Source organism: Symphalangus syndactylus, chromosome 9 (assembly GCF_028878055.3).
Source record: "Symphalangus syndactylus isolate Jambi chromosome 9, NHGRI_mSymSyn1-v2.1_pri, whole genome shotgun sequence".
In the NCBI taxonomy this organism is placed as follows: domain Eukaryota; kingdom Metazoa; phylum Chordata; class Mammalia; order Primates; family Hylobatidae; genus Symphalangus; species Symphalangus syndactylus.
Window position 1 is genome coordinate 25545203 of NC_072431.2, and position 23989 is coordinate 25569191.

The 23989-nt window shown below is 37.2% G+C and overlaps 1 long non-coding RNA gene across 3 annotated transcripts in view; it reads left to right on the forward strand.

Moving 5' to 3' along the window:
- The window catches only part of LOC129489267 (uncharacterized), a 76047-nt gene that overhangs the window by 14705 nt on the left and 37353 nt on the right, over nt 1-23989 (forward strand). The window contains exons 3-4 of one of the 3 annotated variants that reach the window (XR_010113628.1): nt 15125-15249; nt 22001-22025. The exons of 1 other annotated variant lie outside the window; for it this stretch is intronic. This is a non-coding gene — a long non-coding RNA (uncharacterized lncRNA). The remainder of the gene's footprint in view (nt 1-15124; nt 15250-22000; nt 22026-23989) is intronic. One more of the 3 variants, XR_010113629.1, reaches the window with a different exon arrangement.

A 23989-nucleotide genomic window follows, 5' to 3' on the forward strand; every position in this document is an offset into this window, starting at 1 on the left:
GAGACATAACTAGAGTTTATACAGGGACCATGCATGCTATAAATATTGGATGCGTTATTTACTGATGAATTCATAAATTTCTTGTGAATATAGTGTAGATATATAAAAGTGTTTGATGCAGATGAGTGTTTGAACCTTTCAGCTGAAGAGACGTTTTGTCTTTTGATTCTATACCAATCTCTCCTGTTGAATTGCCTTGTGGTTGGAATATCACTTTGTCACCCCCTGTAATAGCTGCCACTAAAGTCCTTGCTATTGCTGCCATTGATGATGGTCTCTGGTTATTCTCTTTACTTTTCTCTTTGTTTTTATTCTGCTCTCTTACTATGTCTTTTGCTTTTTCCGCAGATAAACTCTGATAGATACCACTGACCAAATAGAATAAGTTTTCCCTTTCTTATGTGGTGGAACTACTAATCATAACTAGGGAGGTTTAATCATCTGATTTTCTTTTCACTACCAGGTCTATTTGAAATGGGTATTTGTCCTAGGTAAAATGCAGCTGATTTGGAAGAAACCAAAATATTAATCAAATAATAACCAAGTGGTAGTGGCAATTACAGATACACAGCTTCTAAGTAATATGTTTGTATTTAAATAAATAAAATAGTCCAAATTCTGAAAAAAAAAAACTCTATAATATAAAACTGATTTTGAGTTGCTGGCTGAGAAGCTTCATCCTTCCCGTGAATAATTTTTCTGTGTGGAACTTTCCAGTTTTGTTTTTATGATGCAGATGTCTTCTGTTAGGCAGACATGACACCATCTCACTGAACCATGTAGATCAGCACAGGGTTAAGAATATGACGTACCTATTCTTATATGAGTTAGAAATGTTTACATTTATTAACACATTTCTTGAAACATCTTTAATTTTTGTTTCCTTCTGATTTTATATATCACAGACTTCCTGTAAAAAATTTCTAGTATATTATAAAGAGGATAATAAATATAAATCATCTATTAAAGTAAAGCCTATATTCTAAATAATTTGGATCATCTTGTGGGTATATTTTCTGTTCAGCCTTTTGTTCATTATTGTTATACTGTGAGCTTTTCCACATAACTATTTTTAAAACCTATAGTTACAAATATCTATATTAACTTATGGATAATGATAAACAATTTAACCACTGTCCATTAATCATTGATTCACATTTAGGTGGTATCTAATTTTTCATTATTAAAATGACTTGAGATATATATCTTTGCACATAAACTTTTTCTCCAACTTTGATTATTTGTAATAGATTTTTTAAGGGCAAGGATTTTTTTCTTTTTTTTTTTTTTTTTGGTGGGGAGGGATCACATAGTATGAATTCGTAATAAACAGTTACTATATATTGGTGAATTGTATTTCTTTAAAATTGCATTACTGTGGCTGGGCGCGGTGGCTCACGCCTGTAATCCCAGCACTTTGGGAGGCCGAGGCAGGTGGGTCATCTGCGGTCAGGAGTTCAAGACCAGCCTGGCCAATGCAGCAAAACCCCAACCCTACTAAAAATACAAAAATTAGCCAGGTGTAAGGTTGCATGCCTGTAATCCCAGCTACTCAGGAGGCTGAGGCAGGAGGATCTCTTGAACCCAGGAGACAGAGGGTGCAGTGAGCTGATATAGTGCCACTGCACTCCCGCCTGGGCAACAGAGTGAGACTCCGGCAACAACAACAACAACAACAACAACAACAGCAACAAAAATTGTATTAGTGTACATTTGCAGTGATCTATAAAAGTGACTGTTTTGGCTGGGTGCAGTGGCTCACGCCTGTAATCCCAGCACTTTGAGAGGCCGAGGCGGGTGGATCACGAGGTCAGGAGATCGAGACCATCCTGGCTAACACAGTGAAAACCCGTCTCTACTAAAAAATAGAAAAAATTAGCCAGGAGTGGTGGAATGCACCTGTAGTCCCACCTACTCAGTAGGCTTAGGCAGGAGAATGGCTTGAACCCGGGAGGCGGAGGTTGCAGTGAGCCAAAATTGCACCACTGCACTCCAGCCTGGGCAACAGAGCGAGACTCTGTCTCAAAAAAAAAAAAAAAAATCTGTCTTAATGAACCCACACCAAATTTTAAATTTTCTTTTGCCAGTTTAAAAGGAAAATATGATAACTACCTTTAATGTACTTTTCTTTATGTACCAGCAAGATTGAAGGAAATTTCTACAAATATTTATTACATTTTAAATTTCATCTTTTATGATCTTTCTGTTGTGTTTTGTCCATTGTTTATTTGAATTTTTGTGCTATTGTTATTAATTTTAAGGGCTTTTCTAGATTAAAATATTAACCCTTTGTCATCTGGCTCAAATATATTTTATAGTTTTTATTGGTCTTTTTAGCCTATTTACAATATTTAGTTACACACAAATGTAAGTTTTATGCATATTCAGATATTGAAAATATAATGAAGTTGAAACCTAAAACCTGGGTTTGAATCTATCACTTTTTGTCTATATGAACTTGAGTAAATTATTAAACCTCTGTACTTTATTTTTATTCGATATAAGATGGGGTTAATAATGCTAATTCTCTCATAATGTTTTCTGAGGATAAAACGTGTTAAATTTATAAGGAATATACTTTGAAGTGTACCAGGCAAATGGTAAGCCCAAAATTAAGATTGAACATTTTTATTATTGTTTACAGTATTCAAATTCACAAATGCAAAAGGATTTTTATTACTTTAATATTAGTATTTTACATATCTAAAATAAGTTAAATATTAAAGTTTTATTAACTAAATATCAAATGTAGCTAAGAATTTTGTATACCTAGTTTTTTAAATTATATAAATGATTAACTTGAGTATTCTGAGGAAAAATACTATTATGTCTTTTATTCATGTACTTAATACTAGTTTTTTTTTTTTTTTTTTTTTTGAGACAGAGTCTCGCTCTGTCACCCAGGCTGGAGTGCAGTGGCGCAATCTCGGCTCACTGCAAGCTCTGCCTCCCGGGTTCACGCCATTCTCCTGCCTCAGCCTCTCCGAGTAGCTGGGACTAGTTTTATTCATTCATTTAAGAGATATTTGTTGAACTTTTACTACATGCCAGAAACTGTAGTTGAACAAGATAGTGAACAAATGGATGAAAACCTTTGCTTTTCTGCAATTGATGGAGAAACCATAACAAAATACATTAGTATCATGAACAATATAATAGAGAAGAATAAAGGAGATAAGAAGTGCAAAAAAAAGTGCTTGCAATTTCAAATATGTTAGCCAGGGGACATCACTGAGTGTATTAGTTTTCTATTGATGCCTAAAAAATTAATACACATTTAAGGCTTAAAACAACATTAATTTATCTTTTTTTCTAGTTTCTGTGGGTCAGGTCAAGAGTCTAGACACAAAATACCTGGGCCCTTTGCTCAAAGACTTACAAAACTGAAATCAAGGTGTTGACTGTGCTCTGGTTCTCATCTGGAACTCAGGGTCATCTCCAAGGTTGTTCAGGTTGTTGATGGAATTTAGATCCTTGTGGTTGTAGGACTGTGGTCTCTGTTTTCTTGCTGCCTCTCAACTAAGGTCACTCTCAGCTCCTACAGGACAGATCCATCCATCATGATCTGAATAATCACCCTTTTGATTAGCTAAAGAAAGGAGTGTTGGTGATCAATTGCATCGAATGTTGCTGATAGGCCAAGTAAAATGAGAAGAGAAAATTGACTGGATTTAGCAATATGAAGGTCATTGGTAATCACGAGGAGAACAGATTTGTTAGAAATGTGGAGATAAAAGCCTCTTGGGTGATGATTAAAAATGAATGGGAAGAAAAATTTGAGATAGTGTATAGACAGTTTATTGAGCAGGTTTGCTGAAAGGGAAGCAAGAGAAGAAACATTAGTTAGAGAGGAGGTGGAACCAAGAGAGGGTTTTTTAATGGGAGAAAAGTATGTTTACTTGCTGATGGAAATGATGCAGTAGACAGGTAAAAGTAAAATCTGATGGCATAGAGAAGGGGTAGAATTGCTGGAGGCATATGTTTGAGGAGGGAAGTGAGATGGGATCAAGTGCCCAAATTGGAAGGGGTTGGACTTAGATGGGAGTACTGATAGCCATCTTTCATTCCAGGGGGGACAGCAAAGTACATGGATTCAGTAGGTTGTGGGTATTCTCTTCTGATTACTTCAGTTTTCTCAGTGGACTAGGAAGCAAGGTCAGCTAAAACTGAGCATGATATTGGAAGTGCTAGAAATGTGAGTAGGAAAGATTAGGCATGAAAACGCCATCAAGAAGAGTGGGAGAGTAAAAGACCAGGCAAATTTAATATGATTGTCAGGTAGTGTTATGGACATACATGAAATGCATGGTCATGAATGTCAATGAAACAAGTTTACATGCTGTATGTTTTCCTAAGTCATGTTAGTTGTAGGGCTTCCAGAACTAGCAAGACAGAAGATAATATGTAACCAGGGTTGTGATTCAGACAAATGACTCTGAACAAGACAGGTAAGGGAATTGGGGATGCAAAAAGGAGTCATTGCAATGATTGGTCATGGAATTTAAGCTGGTAAAAAGGGGGAAAAAAAAGGAGAGAAGGGGGAGAGAAGAGTGAAAAGCATAAATTGAAGACCTACCAAGCACTATGGTAAATTATTAGAATAAATTAATACAAGCTTTTCTTTAAAACTGGCTTTCTGATGACTCTAAGGCCGTACTGTATAAAGTAGGGAGGTCAAGTGATCCTGAGCTTCAGCTCCTCATGAGCTGCAGGTAACTCCCATCACAATGACTTATTCTGACAAACTCAAAGCACTTTCATAGCTCCTATCCCTTGGTACACTTATGAAGGAGGCAAAGGCAGGAACTAATATATTTGCTTTATATATAGATGTAACATCTTTGTTTTATATCTAGATATGCAGAGGTAAGCATAAAGAGAGGATCCCTGGACACAGTTTTTAATTTAATTTAATTTAATTTTTATTTTATTTTTGAGATGGAGTCTTGCTCCATCACCAGGCTGGAGTGCAGCGGCATGATCTCAGCTCACTGCAATCTCTGCCTCCTGGGTTCAAGTGATTCTCCTGCCTCAGCCTCCTGAGTTAGCTGAGACTACAGGCGTGCGCCACCATGCCTAGCTAATTTTTGTATTTTTAGTAGAGATGGGGTTTCACCATGTTGGCCAGGATGGTCTTGATCTCTTGACCTGTGATCCGCCCACCTCTGCCTCCCAGTGTGCTGGGATTATAGGCATGAGCCACTGCGCCCGGCTGACACAGTTTTATAATATACAAAGGTGAAATTATTGCTAACTCAAATCACTGTTTTTCTGTGTGACTGCTTTCAGCTTCCTCAGTTCTAGTGCTCAGCAACTCATGCTGCCCTATGGTTGTTCCACATTCCCCACTGCAATCTTCTTCTCAAGATTTTAGTCAGCAGCCATGCACGGTAATTTTCTCTTTTCCCAGGCTTCCTTCATCGAAAACTTCCTGTGAGGTTCTCAGTTCTATTGAGTAACCCATTAACCACTTTGGTAAACGAATTCCAACTTGACCTAAGTTCCTAATCTTGTTATCTGTCTTACAGTGGTAGTTTTCAGTATGCTTATCCCTCAACCCACAGTAAGAAACACAAGTTACATCATGATCTAGGTCACAAATACATGTATCTACATACACACACACACCGCTGAAACAAAAATTTTCCAAAATACCCTTATTACTTGTGATACACTCTGATAGTTTCTATTCTATTTTATTCTATTTAAAAACTTACTGGTTGAGACTCATTAAGCTATTTACCAACTACTGATGGTTGATGGAATGCAGTTTGACAATAAAAGGGGCTTTTGATGCTTATAGTGCAGGTAGGCTATAATCATGGCTCATAACACATTTAAGTATTTTACAAAATAACTCCTAATTGAGACCTGATAGGATATGTGTATTTTAGTAGCTGAAAAGAACTGGAAATTAGCAGTTAGTAGAAAGACTATAGAACTTCAAAAGACCCAAATCCTATACTTCATTCTAATACTTAATAACTTTGACATTGGTTTCTTATTCTACCCTCTCTCATGTTCCGTCTATCTAAAATGGAGTTCAAAACACCTGCTAGGTGTAACCCTGAAATTTATTCTCAAGAGCAAGTGAACTGTAAGTAATGGAGGTTTATAAATAGCAAATGTAAGACTCTCTAATTTTATTTCTGGATTGGGTTTATGTTGGAACTCTGAAAGTCAGGCAAACCCTCCAAAGATAAGAATATTCCCTGTCACCAACTGCTTTGATTGATCTTAAGTTGCCATATATTATTCAAATATGTTGAATTATTTGAATATTATATTGTTTCTTATGTATTCAAATAAGGTTTATCAGAAAAATCTTTTAAACTTAAAAAATTATCTACCTGGGGTGGAGCCAAGATGGCCGAATAGGAACAGCTCCGGTCTCCAGCTCCCAGCCCCAGCGACACAGAAGACGGGTGATTTCTGCATTTCTGCTTGAGGTACCGGTTTCATCTCACTAGGGAGTGCCTAACAGTGGGTTCAGGACAGTCGGTGAAGCGCACTGTGCGCGAGCCGAAGCAGGGCGAGGCATTGCCTCACTCGGGAAGCGCAAGGGGTCAGGGAGTTCCCTTTCCTAGTCAAAGAAAGGGAAAACAGACGGCACCTGGAATATCGGGTCAGTCCCGTCCTAATACTGCGCTTTTCCAACGGGCCTGGAAAACGGCACACTAGGAGATTGTGTCCCGCACCTGGCTCGGAGGGTCCTATGCCCACAGAGTCTTGCTGATTGCTAGCACAGCAGTCTGAGATCACGCTGCAAGGCGGCAACGAGGCTGGGGGAGGGGCGCCCGCCATTGCCCAGGCTTGCTTAGGTAAACAAAGCAGCCAGGAAGCTCGAACTGGGTGGAGCCCACCACAGCTCAAGGAGGCCCGCCTGCCTCTGTAGGCTCCACCTCTGGGGGCAGGGCACAGACAACCAAAAACTCAGCGAGAACCTCCACAGCCTTAAATGTCCCTGTCTGACTGACAGCTTTGAAGAGAGTAGTGGTTCTCCCAGCACGCAGCTGGAGATCTGAGAACGGACAGACTGCCTCCTAAAGTGGGTCCCTCACCCCTGAGCAGCCTAACTGGGAGGCACCCCCCCAGTGGGACAGACTGACACCTCATTCAACCGGGTACTCCTCTGAGACAAAACTTTCAGAGGAACTATCAGACAGCTGAATTTGTGGTCTCACGAAAATCCGCTGTTCTGCAGCCACCGCTGCTGACACCCAGCCAAACAGGGTCTGGAGTGGACCTCTAGTAAACTCCAACAGACCTGCAGCTGAGGGTCTTGTCTGGTAGAAGGAAAATTAACAAACAGAAAGGGCATCCACACCAAAAACCCATCTGTACATCACCATCATCGAAGACAAAAAGTAGACAAAACCACAAAGATGGGGAAAAAACAGACCAAAAAAACTGGAAACTCTAAAAAACAGAGCACCTCTCCTCCTCCAAAGGAACGCAGTTCCTCACCAGCAACGGAACAAAGCTGGATGGAGGATGACTTTGATGAGTTGAGAGAAGAAGGCTTCAGACGATCAAACTACTCTGAGCTACGAGAGGAAATTCAAAACAATAGCAAAGAAGTTAAAAACTTTGAAAAAAAATTAGAAGAATGGATAACTAGAATAACCAATGGAGAGAAGGGCTTAAAGGAGATGATGGAGCTGAAAGCCAAGTTTCGAGAACTACGCGAAGAATGCAGAAGCCTCAGTAGCAGATGCGATCAACTGGAAGAAAGGGTATCGCTGATAGAAGATGAAATGAATGAAATGAAGAGAGAAGGGAAGTTTAGAGAAAAAAGAATAAAAAGAAATGAACAAAGCCTCCAAGAAATTTGGGACTATGTGAAAAGACCAAACCTACGTCTGATTGGTGTACCTGAAAATGATGGGGAGAATGGAACCAAGTTGGAAAACACTCTGCAAGATATTATCCAGGAGAACTTCCCCAATCTAGCAAGGCAGGCCAGCATTCAGATTCAGGAAATACAGAGAACGCCACAAAGATACTCCTCGAGAAGGGCAACTCCAAGACACATAATTGTCAGATTCACCAAAGTGGAAATGAAGGAAAAAATGTTAAGGGCAGCCAGAGAGAAAGGTCGGGTTACCCACAAAGGGAAGCCCATCAGACTAACAGCTGATCTCTCAGCAGAAACTCTACAAGCCAGAAGAGAGTGGGGGCCGATATTCAACATTCTTAAAGAAAAGAATTTTCAACCCAGAATTTCCTATCCCGCCAAACTAAGCTTCATAAGTGAAGGAGAAATAAAATACTTTACAGACAAGCAAACGCTGAGTGATTTTGTCACCACCAGGCCTGCCCTAAAAGAGCTCCTGAAGGAAGCACTAAACATGGAAAGGAACAACCGGTACCAGCCCCTGCAAAAACATGCCAAATTGTAAAGACCATCGAGGCTAGGAAGAAACTATAGCAACTAATGAGCAAAATAACCAACTAACATCATAATGACAGGATCAGATTCACACATAACAATATTAACGTTAAATGTAAATGGGCTAAATGCTCCAATCAAAAGACACAGACTGGCAAACTGGATAAGGAGTCAGGACCCATCAGTGTGCTGTATTCAGGAAACCCATCTCACGTGCAGAGACACACATAGACTCAAAATAAAGGGATGGAGGAAGATCTATCAAGCAACTGGAAAACAAAAAAAGGCAGGGGTTGCAATCCTAGTCTCTGATAAAATAGACTTTAAACCAACAAAGATCAAAAGAGACAAAGAAGGCCATTACATAATGGTAAAGGGATCAATTCAACAAGAAGAGCTAACTATCCTAAATATATATGCACCCAACACAGGAGCACCCAGATTCATAAAGCAAGTCCTCAGTGACCTACAAAGGGACTTAAACTCCCACACAATAATAATGGGAGATTTTAACACCCCACTGTCAGCATTAGACAGATCAACGAGACAGAAAGTTAACAAGGATATCCAGGAATTGAACTCAGCTCTACATAAAGTGGACCTAATAGACATCTACAGAACTCTCCACCCCAAATCAACAGAATATACATTTTTTTCAGCACCACACCACACCTATTCCAAAATTGACCACATAGTTGGAAGTAAAGCTCTTCTCAGCAAATGTAAAAGAACAGAGATTATAACAAACTGTCTCTCAGACCACAGTGCAATCAAACTAGAACTCAGGATTAAGAAACTCACTCAAAACCGCTCAACTACATGGAAACTGAACAACCTGCTCCTGAATGACTATTGGGTACATAATGAAATGAAGGCAGAAATAAAGATGTTCTTTGAAACCAACGAGAACAAAGACACAACATACCAGAATCTCTGGGACACGTTCAAAGCAGTGTGTAGAGGGAAATTTATAGCACTAAATGCCCACAAGAGAAAGCAGGAAAGATCCAAAATTGACACCCTAACATCACAATTAAAAGAACTAGAAAAGCAAGAGCAAACACATTCAAAAGCTAGCAGAAGGCTAGAAATAACTAAAATCAGAGCAGAACTGAAGGAAATAGAGACACAAAAAACCCTTCAAAAAATTAATGAATCTAGGAGCTGGTTTTTTGAAAAGATCAACAAAATTGATGGACCGCTAGCAAGACTAATAAAGAAGAAAAGAGAGAAGAATCAAATAGATGCAATAAAAAATGAAAAAGGGGATATCACCACCGATCCCACAGAAATACAATCTACCATCAGAGAATACTACAAACACCTCTATGCAAATAAACTAGAAAATCTGGAAGAAATGGATAAATTCCTCGACAAATACACCCTCCCAAGACTAAACCAGGAAGAAGTTGAATCTCTGAATAGACCAATAACAGGTTCTGAAATTGTGGCAATAATCAATAGCTTACCAACCAAAAAGAGTCCAGGACCTGATGGATTCACAGCTGAATTCTACCAGAGGTACAAGGAGGAACTGGTACCATTCCTTCTGAAACTATTCCAATCGATAGAAAAAGAGGGAATCCTCCCTAACACATTTTACGAAGCCAGCATCGTCCTGATACCAAAACCTGGCAGAGACATAACCAAAAAAGAGAATTTCAGACCAATATCCTTGATGAACATTGATGCAAAAATCCTCAATAAAATACTGGCAAACCGAATCCAGCAGCACATCAAAAAGCTTATCCACCATGATCAAGTGGGCTTCATCCCTGGGATGCAAGGCTGGTTCAACATACGCAAATCAATAAATGTAATCCAGCATATAAACAGAACCAAAGACAAAAACCACATGATTATCTCAATAGATGCAGAAAAGGCCTTTGACAAAATTCAACAACCCTTCGTGCTAAAAACTCTCAATAAATTAGGTATTGATGGGACGTATCTCAAAATAATAAGAGCTATCTACGACAAACCCACAGCCAATATCATACTGAATGGGCAAAAACTGGAAGCATTCCCTCTGAAAACTGGCACAAGACAGGGATGCCCTCTCTCACCGCTACTATTCAACATAGTGCTGGAAGTTCTGGCCAGAGCAATCAGGCAAGAGAAGGAAATAAAGGGTATTCAATTAGGAAAAGAGGAAGTCAAATTGTCCCTGTTTGCAGATGACATGATTGTATATCTAGAAAACCCCATTGTCTCAGCCCAAAATCTCCTTAAGCTGATTAGCAACTTCAGCAAAGTCTCAGGATACAAAATTAATGTACAAAAATCACAAGCATTCTTGTACACCAATAACAAACAAACAGAGAGCCAAATCATGAGTGAACTCCCATTCACAATTGCTTCAAAGAGAATAAAATACCTAGGAATCCAACTTACAAGGGACGTGAAGGACCTCTTCAAGGAGAACTACAAACCACTGCTCAATGAAATAAAAGAGGATACAAACAAATGGAAGAACATTCCATGCTCATGGGTTGGAAGAATCAATATCGTGAAAATGGCCATACTGCCCAAGGTAATTTATAGATTCAATGCCATCCCCATCAAGCTACCAATGACTTTCTTCACAGAATTGGAAAAAACTACTTTAAAGTTCATATGGAACCAAAAAAGAGCCCGCATCGCCAAGTCAATCCTAAGCCAAAAGAACAAAGCTGGAGGCATCACGTTACCTGACTTTAAACTATACTACAAGGCTACAGTAACCAAAACAGCATGGTACTGGTACCACAACAGAGACATAGATCAATGGAACAGAACAGAGCCCTCAGAAATGATGCCGCATAGCTACAACTATCTGATCTTTGACAAACCTGACAAAAACAAGAAATGGGGAAAGGATTCCCTATTTAATAAATGGTGCTGGGAAAACTGGCTAGCCATATGTAGAAAGCTGAAACTGGATCCCTTCCTTACACCTTATACAAAAATTAATTCAAGATGGATTAAAGACTTATATGTTAGACCTAAAACCATTAAAATCCTACAAGAAAACCTAGGCAATACCATTCAGGACATAGGCGTGGGCAAGGACTTCATGTCTAAAACACCAAAAGCAATGGCATCAAAAGCCAAAATCGACAAATGGGATCTCATTAAACTAAAGAGCTTCTGCACAGCAAAAGAAACTATCATCAGAGTGAACAGGCAACCTACACAATGGGAGAAAATTTTTGCAACCTACTCATCTGACAAAGGGCTAATATCCAGAATCTACAATGAACTCAAACAAATTTACAAGAAAAAAACAAACAACCCCATCAAAAAGTGGGCAGAGGACATGAACAGACACTTCTCAAAAGAAGACATTTATGCAGCCAAAAAACACATGAAGAAATGCTCCTCATCACTGGCCATCAGAGAAATGCAAATCAAAACCACAGTGAGATACCATCTCACACCAGTTAGAATGGCCATCATTAAAAAATCAGGAAACAACAGGTGCTGGAGAGGATGTGGAGAAATAGGAACACTTTTACACTGTTGGTGGGACTGTAAACTAGTTCAACCATTGTGGAAGTCAGTGTGGCGATTCCTCAGGGATCTCGATCTAGAAATACCATTTGACCCAGCCATCCCATTACTGGGTATATACCCAAAGGACTATAAATCATGCTGCTATAAAGACACATGCACACGTATGTTTATTGCGGCACTATTCACAATAGCAAAGAGTTGGAACCAACCCAAATGTCCAACAACGATAGACTGGATTAAGAAAATGTGGCACATATACACCATGGAATACTATGCAGCCATAAAAAATGATGAGTTCGTGTCCTTTGTAGGGACATGGATGAAACTGGAAAACATCATTCTCAGTAAACTAGCGCAAGGACAAAAAACCAAACACCGCATGTTCTCACTCATAGGTGGGAATTGAACAATGAGAACTCATGGACACAGGAAGGGGAACATCACGCTCCGGGGACTGTTGTGGGGTGGGGGGAAGGGGGAGGGACAGCATTAGGAGATATACCTAATGCTAAATGACGAATTAATGGGTGCAGGAAATCAACATGGCACATGGATACATATGTAACAAACCTGCACATTGTGCACATGTACCCTAAAACCCTAAAGTATAATAAAAAAAAAAAAAAAAAAAAAAAAAAAAAAAAAAAAGATATGAGTAAATAAAAGAATAAACAAAAACAAAAAAAAAAAAAAAAAAAAAAAAAAAAAAAAATTATCTACCTGATATGATATGGTGTCTAAAACTTTTTATGCACTTTAATAGAAAATGAATCATGGTTTTTTTATTAGGTTTTGAGATAAATCCACACACCAACCTGGAAGGCATAGTTCTAATACAGCTGCTGTACATTTTCTTCACAGCTTATTTGTAATGTCATTAGTCATTGTTAGGTCTGTTAGTCAGAAGTTTCACATCTATAATGAGACTCACTTGTGGTCATCATTTTTAGTAATTATTTAAAAAAATCTTGACATACAATTTTGTGTGTTGAAATTCAGTTCTATTCACAGATTTCTCCTTCTGTTCTTCTGCAAATCAACATGGATAATCTCAAAATAACAGTGTCTCTCTACACTCTAAGCATTTTGGATGTGTCATCATATTAATATTTTGCCCTTTTTCTATTTCCACTAATTAATTTTGCCCTTTAACTTTTACTGATCAATGTGGACCAAATTTTAATTGCAGCACTGCTATGAAATAATACCAAATTAAAGCTGATAGTGTCATGCTGTGAGCTAGTGAGAGATATTAACATTTTTGAACACGATAAGTTGATTTAAAACCAGATGGACTTGTAACCAACTTCAGAATAATGTTCAAAATCTAGTTGTGAAGAATTTTGAATATTACATTAATGGTTCAAGTTTGGGGTATCTGATAAAATGCTGGTGGCTTGGAAACATGTAACTTTACATTATCTCTATACCATTATACTGTTATTAGAAAGTTAAAACACGCAATGATGTAAAGAAGGAGTTCAGTTGTGTATCTGATGTCTATTAATTCCCATAATGGATTTAAATATTAACTTTAATATAGATTGTGCAATATGGTTGATTATTTACTCATTAATTATTTACTCATTAACTAAACATTTAATCATTATCTACTCTGTACCAGATACTATAAGAGATGATGAAGATAGAGTGTTGAATAAAATTTAGTTCCTACTCCAATGAGACTCAGAGTCTGGTGGAGGAGATGAACACATAGTCATATGTATAGCGTAAAATCAGTGCCACACTGGAGGTGTGTACTGAGTGGGTTCTATGGAAGTATAGAAGAAGGCCACTTGAGTCTTCAGATTGTTTCATGGAAGAAATGTCATTTAATCTCTGTCTTCAAAAATTATCTTAAAAATTTATCGATATTTTACACAAAAATGTAATAATAATCAAATAATTTAGAAGAGCTTATGATAAAAATAACAGAACTATTTCTCTTCAACAGCTATTTGGATTCCTGGCTGTGAACTCTTTTAAATACCTTTTTGTAATTTTCTTTTTTTTTTGAGACAGGGTCTCACTCTATCATCCAGCTTGGAGTGCAGTGGTGCGATCACAGCTCACTGCAGCCTCGACCTCATGGCTCAATTGATCCTCCCACCTCAGCCTCCCTATTAGCTGGGACCACAGGTGCAGCCCACAATACCTGGCTGATTAAAAAAAAAATTGTAGAGATAGGGTTTTGCCATGTTGCCCAGGCTAGAGTTTTAAATATTTTGTTTGCATTTCTTTTTGTGATTCCTTCATGGTACTAATTATATTATACTTATTTTGAGTGGTTTAGAGTTATTTATCATTTCATTACTTCCACAGGTTACTTTTGTGATAATAGTAATACTCTAACACATTATGAGATATTATCATCCCCACTCTTTCATCCACCTTTTACCTCCCTTAGTTCCCACCATTTATTAGCTATTTTTATTTTATTAAGACTGTTATAATTTGTACTTTGAAATTAAACAGCAACCAAATCTTTCACCCTTTCTCCATGAATTAAGTCTGGAAAGTTACATTTTTATGACTATGCTGAGTCATGCATTGTGCTATGACAGAATACATTCTCTTTTCTCACTATCAATTGCTTAAAACCATGCCAGAGATTTAATTTTTTTCCATTTGTATCATAGCCTTTTACACAACTGTCTTCCTTTTTTTTCTTTAGGTTAGCCATCAACTTTTCTTTCTGTTTGTCTCTGTCTTTTTTGGCTTCACTATATTAGCACGTTATTGTTTTAAAGAGGTAACGTGTCTTTATTGCGTTTTTCACACATTCTCCCAGTGATTCTCAAATGGAGGTCTTTTCTCACATGCCTTCCTCCTGACATCATCCATCCTTCCTGCCATACAGGAATATCCTGCATTGCTTTCCTGGGTGTGACCCACACTTTTATCCTGTCTCTCCTCCTCTTTCTTCTCTTACTCCTTTTTTTTCTTGTTTTGTTTCTTAATTTTCTTTATTTTCTTTAATTTCTTTATTTCTTTATTTTCTTTAAAAGGTATGTGGTAAATACATACCATATTAGCAAATGCTTTTATTCTGGGGTGTGTGTGTGTGTGTGTGTGTGTGTGTATGCGTGTGTATCTGTATGCGTGTGATTGAACTGGGTATATCATTTTTAAGTCAAAAATATTTTCTCGAAAACTGTAAGGTTTTGGTCTGTTTTCTTAGCATTCAATGTTGGTAATAAGTTTAAACTAATCCTTTCTCTATTTTTTTTTTAATAGAACCTGGGTCTCACTCTGTCCCTTGGTTGGAATGCAGTGGTGTGATCATGGCCCACTGCAGCCTTGAACTTCTGGACCCAAGTGATCCTCGCATCTCAGCCTCCCAAGTAGCTGGAACTACAGGTGTAAGCCACACCTGGCTAACTTATTTATTTTTAGATAACCTGTTTTTAATCTTGGAAGCTTTTATGATTATCTCTGGGTAGGGGTCTTTACTATAATCATTCCACTTGGCATTTTTCACTTTAAATTCTCATATCTTTCAACTTGGAAGAATTTGATTCTATCAGTTCTCTGTTGATTTCTTCTTCTCCATTTTCTGTATTCATGTTGTTTTTGGGTTTCTATTACTCAGATATGGGGCATCCATACCACTTCTGTAGGTCTTTTATCTGTTCCCTCATGCTTTCTGACTCTGCATTTCTGCTTTACACTGTAGCAGAATTCTCTACTTTATTTTCTAGATCTTTACTGTTAATTTCATTTAGTAGTTTGTTCTGCATTTTCCAGTTGTTAGAGATCGTTATTATTCCTCATTTTTTGAAAACTTATTTCCTACATTCTTCTTAGTTATGTATTAATTCTATTTTTGTACATTTGTGTTTTTATTTTAGTGCTGTCTCAGGAGAAATAAGATGTATCGCTAAGACCTAGTATGAATTTGAGTCAGAACTATAAGCAGCAACAGGTTGTTTTAGGGTTAAAGTAACAAACTAGAAACAGTAGGGCCACAATTTGCTATTTTTTTTTTTTTGATGGAGTCTCAAATCTTGCTCTGTCACTCAGGCTGGAGTACAGTTGTGCTATCTCAGCTCATTGCAACCTCTGCCTCCTGGGTTCAAATGATTCTCCTGCTTAGCCCCCCAGAGTAGCTGGGAGTACAGGCACATGCTACCATGCCCAGTTTATTTTTAATTTTTGGATTTTTGGATTTTTAGTAGAGATGGGGTTTCACTATGTTGTCCAGGCTGGTCTTGAACTCTTGCCCTCAAGTGATCTACCCTCCTTGGTCTCCCAAAGTGTTGGGATTACAGGCGTGAGCCACTGGGCCCAGCCTGCTGAAATAATTTCTAGGTGTCATATCATGGAGGGTCTTGTAGATACACTCTACTAAGGACACTGGACTTTTATCTTACGGGCACCGAATGTTCTTATTGTGAAAATAGTATGATCTTGTAAAGGAGATATATTTAAGGACTAGAGGCCAGGAGGATAGTTAGAAGCCTATTGAAAGAATTTATGTTGGTGATAAAGATCTGATCCAAAGCAGAAAGATCAGCGAGAAGATGAGGCAGAAATAATAGGGATAGTACAGAATAAATTTCCGAAATTGAGTAAAAATATGAAGACATGAAATGCTAAGAACCCCAAATAAGGTAAAGGCAGAGAAAACCACAGGTAGTCACATCACAATAAAACTTCCAAAAACCAAAGACGAAAAAAAGCAACCTTAAAAACAGCCAATAGATAATAAAACAATATATATTACCTTCAAAGGAGCAAATAAAGGCAAAATAAGAGTGTTACCTTTCTTCTTAAAATGAATAATGAAATCCAGAAAATAATAGAATGATAATCCTAAAAATGCTAAAACAAAATATGGCACAGCTTATAATTAAAGTCTAGTCTCTGTCTACTTTTGCCTAATGTATTATGTCCCTGTTCATTAAGGCAATATTTTTTCTTAATGAAATGTCCCTGTTCATTAAGAAAATATAAGAAAATATTTTGTTCTCTTATGATTTTGTGGAGCTGATGTCCATAAAATGCATCATTTAAATAGTTAATTTTGTAAGATGATGGGCTTGGCAGAGTAACTGAGATTTAAATCCTTTCTGTTTAATCCGTTCTAATTGGTTAAGGGTAATGCCCAATTTAGAAGCAAAAAGTGAAATTGCAGATTTGTTTTTAACTCCCTCCAGTTCTGAAGTTTAATAGTTTCAAAAACATCTCCTTTATTATACTTACCATAAGAAAGTTGACTCTTAGATGAATTGTGGCAATATTTGATAAACACAATAATGCCAATATTTTGATGAAATGAAAATAATTGTGAATAGAAGGCTGTGTGTAATAAGGGGATTATAAAGACGTAGGTTCAGAGCAGACCTTTATTTATTTACTTAATAGGTGAGTACTTGTTCTGTTGCCTAGTAGAGTGCAGTGGCTATTCACAGGCATGACCATAGTGCACTACAGTCTCACTCCCAAATACTAGGACTACGGATGGGCACCACCACACCCAGCTGTAGAGTGGGTCTTTTTTTTTTTTTTTCCGAGACGGATTCTCTCTCTGTCGCCCACGCTGGAGTGCAGTGGTGCGATCTCCACTCACTGCCAGCTCCGTCTCCCGGGTTCACGCTATTCTCCTGCCTCAGCCTCCTGAGTAGCTGGGACTGCAGGCGCCCGCCACCACGCCCAGCTAACTTTTTGTATTTTTAGTAGAGACAGGGTTTCGCCGTGTTAGCCAGGATGGTCTCAATCTTCTGACCTCGTGATCCGCCTGCCTTGGCCTCCCAAAGTGCTGGGATTACAGGTGTGAGCCACCGCGCCCAGCTGAGTGGATCTTTTTAAGAACTGTGAGATAGCAAATATAGAATTAGGACTGTGCAATTTTATGTCCAGATAGACTATTATGAAAATAAAATTGACCTCCATGAGCTCTGGAGTTAGATTTCCTATGTAAAAACTCCAGCTCTTCAATTTACCAGCTGTGTGACCTTGGACAAGTTTCTTAATGAATCTGCATTTCACTTTCTGCATCTGTAAAACCTTTTAAAGATTGTGGCATAAATTTGTAAGCATACTTCAAATGTTAAGCCTTTATTATAATAATGAAAATTTGGCAAAACAAAGCTGATGCATTCATAGTAATTGTGTAATATATTAATATTTTGCTGGATTCTGGTATTTGGCTTAGGCAAAGGAAGTATCTGAAAATCTTTACATTTTATGTAATGTTAAAAGAATGAAAAGAAAAACAAAAAAATTCTCAATGTATGCTAAGAATTTTGTTGACAGTCCACATATGTAATTTTCTTAACCCTAAAATGAATTTATAATGTAGGTGTTATTTTTTGTTATTTTACAGATGGGAAAACTGGCTTAGAGATGTTAAATATCCTGGACTATTGTCAGTTTAACAAAATAATTTCAGCTATCAATGATCAAGTGGGATAAATTTCAGAGGAAGAAACTGAGCTCCTTGCATAAGTCCTAGAAAAAACATAAAATATGGCTAACTGCCTCCATATAAAGCTGATTTTTTAAAAAAACTTTTATTTTAGGTTTAGGGGTACATATATGGAGTTGTTATACAGATAAATTGTGTATCATGGGGGTTTGGTGTACAGATTATTTCATCACCCCAGTAATAAGCGTAAGACCTGATAGGTGGTTTTCCGACCTTCTTCCTCCTCTCACCTCACCCTCAAGTAGGCATGGGTGTCTGTTGTTTCCTTCTTTGTGTCCATGTATACTCAATGTTTAGCTAATTCTAGCCTGTAGATTTAATCACAAATCTCCTGTTAACAATGCTGTATTGCTCCCTTCTTTGGCTATTTCAACTATCTGCTGATTTCTTTTCTTTTTACTACTATTTCATTTGCAGTGGAGCTAACCAATCCTAACAAAATTGAATAGTAGATAAATTACACCATTTCATCTGAAGAAATACCTGTCTCATTTTTACTTTTTCTCTCACTCTATCCTCTACTAAAAACTGTTTTCAGATAAACTTCTGAAACCAATCATTTATAACTGGATATAAATTCAAATTGCTTTACTTCTCAGAATATTATCTCAAGATAACTTGAATTGGGTAATAAAAGACATTTTACTCTATTAAAGAAAAGCTAGACATTTCCTGAAATATCAATTAGTTTGGAAGCAATTCACCTATATGTCATGCGAACCCTAAAATAAAATAAAAAATCTAGACTGGTTATGTAATATTTTCCTGTTGAAAAAGATCTAGATGATTTTTTAAAATGCTAAATGTTACTTTCTAATAAGTATTTTTTAAAAAGTTGGTCACCAGACTGCCCCTAAGCAATAAGAGATTTCCAAATTTTTATATAAAGTGGAATTATGAAACCTAATTATGTACAACTGCTGTCCTACCATGTTTGGGCAACATTGGTAGGAATACCTGTTAGCTGTACATTTTCAAAGATTGTTTACACTTGGAGATATGAATGTTTAGCCACTCCCAGTTGGAGCCAGGCCTATATTGATCAAGGATAATGAAAGAAAGTACTGATGATGGTATTTCTTTGACAATTTCAGTTAAGAGGAAATATTAGTCTGAATTAGGGTGTAACAAAGGGAACAATGATTCAGTAAGTTAAAGAAGATAGAACTGGTTTTGTCCTTTACATAACAATCCAAATTGAATGGTTCAATTCTGCTCCATGAAGTTATTTAGGAATTAAGGTTCTTTCCATTGATTGCAGTATTATCCTCTAGGACTGTCATCTTCTGCATGGCAGAGGCAGGGTCAGCTGCCTTTCCAGCTGGTGGTAAGAGGAAAGATAACATGGAAGCATACACATGGTCCTAAGACTTAGGTCCATAAGGGACACCTATCACATTAAATTCCATGGAGAAAAGAAGTCCACTACGAAAAGGAGGCTGGAATATTCCATTTAGTCTTGCATGCAAGAATAAAAGGAGAGTATCTTTTGGTAGACAACTAATACTCTCCACTTTATGGTTTGTGCTGTTTGTTGATCCTATTGAAGTTTCCTGATGATGTGCAGTCTTTTCTTTGTGAAAAGGATAAAGATTGATACGGTTTCTGAATGGACCCTTAAATTGGAGGAATAATACCACGCTTATTTTTCTGTAGACTGTGTTTTACACGTGCCTATACTGTGAAAAATAATAATCTTTTATTGGATAAGAGTCTCTGCATTCTATTTTCTTCAACTTATTTTGTCTCGGGAAAATAGGACCAATATTAAAGCTCTCTTGTGATGTATCTACGCCTTGTGAATCTGTTTCCAGTCAGTTTCACTTAGAAGGAAAAGAGTCAGATTCTACCTCCAATTCTGCAAGGAAAAATACATTCTTAGTAGATCAAAATACATTTTAATCTCCCCTTTTCCTCAATTAGATTCAAAAAGCTTTGCTTACTAAATAGCTTATAAAGTGTCCTCTTTTGAAATAACCTGTACAGATAACTTTGACAGGGAATTTACTAGGGAAATTAAACAAAGCTGCCTTTATTGTTAATGAATAATTCTTCAACTACAATTTAATATTAGATATACTATATTTAAAATGAAGAGAGTAATGTTCATTCTTGTAGGATAGTGATTATTTTCTAATTTTCTATTAGGACCAAACTTATGTTTTGATGTAATGTTGGGTTTTGTATGTCACAAGTCTCCGGTAGATCCAGAAAGGCCCTTTTCACCTGTTACTATGCTCACTTACTAGCTCATGTCTAAGTTTCTCTACTAGAAATTATTTATCTTGGCTTAAGGCTGTACCTTGCTAAAATGCAATTATCTGTGAAAAAATTAACCCTTTAAACTTTATAATCATTTTATATTTTGTTCCGGCTGAATTCGTTGTTGAGTTTTTTGAAAATGAACTAGCAGAATTCCTGAGGTGGCTGTGAGAGGGTCCACTGACAATGGAAATGAACACAAAAAGATTTTTGTTTAAAAGATGAATTTAATTTGTGAATTTTCTCTCCATTGTAGGTCACTTTGAGTTCTGGCTGACTTACAGAGGAAAAAATAGAGCTGATCATGACCATTATAAAAACGTATTATGTGCAAAAGATGTACATCATTCCCTGAATATTTTGGTTTTTATTTCAAATTAGAAAATTACTGTTGTTGATTTAAATAAAGGACAGCATCATTGACAAAATCATCATGAATTGGAAATAGTGAAATTTAATTTTTATAAATCTGTGCTAAACGTTTTAATGAAAATATGTTTTTTTCATTCATGGCACTTTAATGAAAAATGTAGTGGTGATAAATTCAAACAATAAGTAAAATAGGATTTAAGTTACATGTGTTAATAAGGATATTGATCTACTGTTGATATTCTGAAGCTATTAGCAATCGAATGTTATCATTAATTTTCAGCCCTTGAGCTACTACTTAGTTTTCTACTCACTAGTTCTACCTTTTAAAAAATTGCAAACAACATGGCTGTATGATGAGGGAAGAGCTTTACCCCTATTTGGACAAAAAATAGGCCCTGCTTGTAAGATTAGTTGAATGTTCAGGTCCTTGTAAGTTGTAAAGAATGAAGTTTAAAAATCTGTGTTAGGGGCCGGGAGCAGTGGCTCACTTCTGTAATCCCAGCACTTTGAGTGACTGAGGTGGGAGGATCACAAGGTCAAGAGATCGAGACCATCCTGGCCAACATGGTGAAACCCCATCTCTACTAGAAATACAAAAATTAGCTGGGTGTGGTGGTGCTTACCTGTAGTCCCAGCTACTTGGTAGGCTGAGGCAGGAGAATCGCTTCAACCCAGGAGGCAGAAGTTGCAGTGAGCCGAGATCGCGCCACTGCACTCCAGCCTGGGTGACAGAGTGAGACTCCATCTCAAAAAAAAAAAAAATGTGTTAGGTACTTTTTTTATACTTTAAATTTGATTTAAGACATTATCATGACTACCAATAACTCTACTGCTGTCTGTGAATCCTTGAAATTTAATGTTTAGATTTAGATCTAATAGATAACTATATTGTCAACTCTGTCAACACTTGGCCATTTTATTAATGTTGCTATTTTTTAGTGCTTGCATATAGTAGATAGTAAATAAGTATTGAGTGGATGTCCAATAACTCTTTAATAGATTCATTTGTCATTTTAATTTGTAAGTAATTATCGATTCTTTTTCTTTAGGATACAGGCTAAACAAGAGTCAAAGGTAAGCCAAATGAGCTGGAGAACAGAGGAGATATTAGACAACGGCAAGTGTGTATAAGGTGGTAAAAGAGTACCCTGAGATAAATGTAAATGGTGTGCAATAGAGGTTTAAAGGATAGAGCGCTTGTACACAGTTTGGCAATTCAGGAATGCCTCCAGTAGGATACGGCATTTGAGGTTGAACCTTGCAGGGTTTGCGTGGCTGAGTGGTGAATTGTGAGGATAGTCATGGCAGAGAGCACATTCTATAAAGATTAGAGCAAATTTGGATATTTTCCATCTCTGACCTTGTATAGTTATTTTACAGCACTTGCATCACACTATGTTTTAATTATTTTGTACTGTTTATACCTCTCATGCCATCCACTGAATCATAAACTTCTTGAGGGCTATGTGTTAGTAAGTCTTGTATTTTCTGCAAAGTCTATGAGTGCTCTGTATACATTAATATTTTTAAAAAATTACTTTATATCTTTCAAGTTATCAAAGATTTTATAGTTTTACTAATTACATTGAGTCTGGTGATTAACAAATGAAATAGCTCCTTGAATAGGCTGCACAAGCAAGCATTTCTAAAACAGCAGTTTAGAGCTAAGGCACTGGAGTTAGAATTGCCATCTTTAAATACTGGTATAGCTATTGACTTACAGATCTTGACAATTTGTTAACCACAGTGGACTCAGTTTTCTTATCTATAAAAAGGGATAATATTCATATATACCTAATAGAGCTCTGTGGTAGAATATAGATTGCTATAAATACTTTGCTAATCTTCCTTTTGAAAGATGGAGTCTAATATTCATCCCTTTGAGTCTGGGCTGGCATTTGTGACACTCTTAAGCAATAAACAATAATGGAAGTGATATTGTGAGACCTTTGAGGCTAGATCATATGAAGCTCTGAAGCTTTTGCTGATCTCTTTTTGAATGCTGCTCTTAAAAGTCTTTCTGTTGGAGCCTTTAGCCACCACATAAGAAATTTGACTACTCTGAACCTTTAGCCGTCATATAAGAAGTTTGACTACTCTGAGACTCACTAGACATGGGATCTCATGCTGGAGATCCATGTGTGGATTCTCTGGTTAACATTACCAGCTGAGCTAAACTTTTTGGCCATTCCAGGCAAGGCATGAGACACGTGTGTTAAGCCTCCTTGTATCCTTTATAACAGCCCATCCACCAGGTGAATAGCATCTAGTGATCTCAGCTGACTTCATGTGTAGAATTAGTATCACCCATTATAACCCAAGTCAATTTCTTGACCCACTTTCATTAACCATAAAATAATGGTTGTTGTTTTAAGACACTAAGTTTTGGAGTAGTTTATTACATGGTAAAAGATAACTGGAACAGGCTATTATGAAGATTAAATCATTTACTGTGTATAAAACAGCACAGTGCTGGGCACATATTATGTATTCTATAGAAGTTACTGCTATTATGATATTATACCATAATCACAATTATAAAGTCTGCATTTGTGTGTGTCTGTGTATGTCGTCTGTGTGTATGTTATTTGCAAGTACTGAGGAAATGAACTCGAAATGAAAGCCAATAATATGCTGCACTTTCATATAAGAGAAGCTTTAAGTCATTTTTTTAAACATAGGGTCTTGCTATGTTGCCTAAGCTGGACTCAAACTCCTGGGCTCAAACAATCCTCCCGCCTCAGCTTCCTGAGTAGCTGGGACTAAAGGTGCACCGCACCATGCCTGGCTGCTCTAAGTCATTATTCTATAAATAATTCTTTTCTTTTTCTCTCTTTTTTAATTTTTTAATTATTATTATACTTTAAGTTTTAGGGTGCATCTGCACAACGTGCAGGTTTGTTACATATGTATACATGTGCCATGTTGGTGTGCTGCACCCATTAACTCATCATTTAGCATTAGGTATATCTCCTATTGCTATCCCTACCCCCTCCCCCAACTCCACAACAGTCCCCGGTGTGTGATGTTCCCCTTCC